Source organism: Dermacentor andersoni, chromosome 2 (genome assembly GCF_023375885.2).
Source record: "Dermacentor andersoni chromosome 2, qqDerAnde1_hic_scaffold, whole genome shotgun sequence".
Lineage (NCBI taxonomy): Eukaryota > Metazoa > Arthropoda > Arachnida > Ixodida > Ixodidae > Dermacentor > Dermacentor andersoni.
Genome location: NC_092815.1, coordinates 68557061 through 68560396, shown reverse-complemented (window position 1 = coordinate 68560396; position 3336 = coordinate 68557061). Strand labels below are relative to the sequence as shown.

Genomic DNA, 3336 nt, shown 5'->3' with positions numbered 1-3336 from the left:
TAAATTTCAAACCTAAATTGTTGCCTTCCTGTCCACAGATATTAGCCAGACGTTGCAAATCACTTTGCTTGTTAGCGAGCAACACAATGTCGTCCGCATAAAATAAACCTGGGAGTTGCTGCTCTATTACTGCACCTGTCTGTTTGTATGAGAGATTAAACCCGATATTACTTTCTTCTAGCGCCCTCTCCATCCTCACCATGTACATCATAATTAGCAGCGGGGATAAAGGGCACTCCTGTCTCAGTCTCTTGTTGAAGTCACGTACAGCGAGCGCCCCTCGCGGCAGCGGCGCGCAGCTGCAGCATGGAGGATTCGCTGGGACGATCGCGACGAGCTGAGTTGGGGCCCCGCTTTTCCACAGCTGGTATGACGTCACACATAGGTCACGCTAAAGGTCAATGGTGGATTCTCCGGGAGAGAGAGAGAAACAACTTTACTGGTCCATTATGAAATGAAACGCGTTAAGCGTCTGATGGGGTGGCTCCCATCAGACGATGGGGTTCTCCGGGACGACGGCCAAGAGCGGAAACCTCGAGCAGTATTGCTTTCGCAATAATAAGATGAAGCCAAACGGCGACTACACCTCCCACCGCCTCTTCGCGCACGAGAAGAGTAAGAGAGAGAGAGTCGGCATGCCAGACCAACGCCTCCTAGATAAGAGGCTTGTGCACTCTGCTTTATGACCCCATGTTATAACTTGGATCGAAATTGTCATTGCCAAGCCCGGCGTGATGAAGGCGATGACGTCAAAATCACCGTGGCTTACTCAGAGCATCCCCATTAGATTATACGGCAGTGGGTCAAGGTAACATCACGTCATCAACCGAAGTACACTGGCCTTGTGCTAGCTATGAGGCGTTAACCAGGCGCGCCACGTCCATAACGCTACTTAGCAACGTCATTGCTGTCATTTGCCTTGAGTAACATTGGCTTTCCATTTTCACTTTCTGCGACGCCACATTTTTATCTCTGACAACCGCCGAACGCGCCTGAAAATGGTTCAAAGGAGCAACGTAACAAGGAATCCTGATCTGGCGTTTTCCTGAAGCCGTCTCAAAAGAAAAAGAAGCATTCACCCGCTGTGCGCACGCGATGCATCGCGCACGCACGACAGTAGACATAAAACAAAAGGAAAAAGAAGACAGAAAATCGAGCGCGAGCACGGACCGCAAATCGAACATTGCTGTCGAAGGACGAAATGGCCAACTCGTCGTGCTGGGGGCTTCTTTTGCTGGCGGGCGCGCTGTGCGTCCTGGTCGTCGACGTCCAGGGCCAGGTCCACTACCGCTACGTCACGTGCGGCTCTCTGGTCAAGTTGCTGAATCGTCGCTGGGACGTGCGGCTGCATTCGCACGAGGTCCGCTACTCGGGCGGCAGCGGCCAGCAGTCGGTCACGGCCACCGAAAAGCCAGACGACATCAACAGCCACTGGATGGTGAAGGGCCAGTCGGTCACGAGCTGCTCGCGCGGTGAGCCCATCAAGTGCGGCGAAATCGTCCGGCTCGAGCACCTGAAGACCAGAAGGAACCTGCACAGCCACCACTTCCCGTCACCGCTGTCCAGCAAGCAGGAGATCAGCGCGCACGGCGAGAACGGGCAGGGCAACTCGGGAGACTTCTGGAGGGTCGTCTGCAAGACGGGCTACTGGGAACGCGACGGCGACGTCAGGCTCAAGCACGCAGACACCGAGGCCTGGCTTTCGGTCTCGGGCAAGTCCTACGGCCAGCAGTTGGGTGGTCAGCTGGAGGTGTGCGGAGAGCTGGCACCCTACGACGAGTCGTGCGTCTGGAGGACGGCCGAAGGAGTGTTCATGAAGCCGAGCGAAGGAAGTTTGCACATCGTCAAGCACACGGAACTTTGAAGAGTGTCGAGCCACAGCTGCCCCCGTGGTTTTCTTGCGGAAAAGCAGAACCAGTATTAAAGCTGATTTTGTGTAAAGTGTATACCGTTTGTTGATTAGTGCTGCGCGTGCTGAACGCACGTGTCGAATGCACCCAGTTGACTAGAAATTGAGGGCCCTTGATTATATTTGAGTGAGGGATATGCGAACGCATAGGTGGGTGTCTTTCTTGGTGTCTCTATTAGGAGTTCGCGAATATACATTTCAGATACGAATTGAATAGTATTTCATATTCGATTCGCGCTCGATTCGAGAATCCATTATTCGAAGTTATCGAATATTCGTTTCTGAAGAAATATCAAGGGACGAACCCTGTTGGAGTATACAGCGAGTAAGCCACATGCAAGTGGTGACTGTTCTATAAGTGATACTCTTGCAGGGGAGCCCTGGTTGCTGCGCAGAGGCCCCAAGTGGTGAGCAATTGCTTGGAGCAGCTAACTATTTCTAGTCATTCAATTAGGATGCCTCGCCTTATGGCGGCCTACGAATTTTTTTCTCGATTTAGGCAAAGCATTTTATTCGACATTCTCACCATTTTGTATCACTTTAATGGAACGTGCGGTGCTGTAGTATCCCACTTTGCTCCTTAGAATCTGGTGCACGTGCCGTTTGTGTTTTTCGTTACTTTGTCGTGGTGTGCAGATACAGTCACCTCAGTCATTTCTCATTTACAAGTTTCCCACGTTATTGGAAGTCTAGTTGTGAGCGGCATTACATGTGTATCAAATCGTTTAAATAAGCCTTCTTTATTGGGGGAGGAGGCTTGCAGCTAGTCCCCCCACTCAAAAGAAGTATAAAGAAAAAAAAAACGTTAGTCGCTGGAGCGTGTCCCGATCCTATTCCTCGCTGGAGTAAGAAAAAGGGAAAATGGCAGAGAAAAATTCACCCACGATTACGATACTCCCTAATACGAAATTTGAGCGCAGGTCTACACGTGTTTTCATTTCGCCATTTATTGGCTGGCGCGGACAATCTGTCTCGTGCGGCACAACGCAAACGGAGCGAAGTGTGGAGCGACTGCCTCGCTAATCGGGAGATCGCGAGAGGCAGCGCGTGGGCAATTGGCGTGGGTGACGCGTGGGCGCGATTCACAGCGGTTGCCGCAGACAGGCCTCCGCTCATGCAACGCTTCGTTTCCATATATGGTATCGGTATCGTCATTGGTGAAGAGATAACGCGCGCTACCCTGGAGCCATCTCGTCTCGCCGCAGAGCCCGTCTCGCGCGGTATTTGCGCGGCTTTTCTTCTCACGCTTTCGCTATACCCTCCTCCTCCGCTTTCCGCCTCATGGTTCCGCTGCACCCTCCTTCTTCGCTTTGCTCCTCGTGCTCTCTTTGCTATCGCCGTCTTTCATTCCCCGTTGCCCTCCGCGTTCGCTCTTTCATTCTTCTCTGTGCTCGTTCGCTCGGTTACGAGGGACGCCGCCGCTCACC

At 52.4% G+C, this 3336-nt stretch overlaps 1 pseudogene; it reads left to right on the top strand.

The window, feature by feature from the left end:
- Nucleotides 1-1041: 1041 nt before the first annotated feature.
- Nucleotides 1042-1946, top strand: LOC126541458 (stromal cell-derived factor 2 pseudogene; annotated as a pseudogene).
- Nucleotides 1947-3336: the final 1390 nt, after the last annotated feature.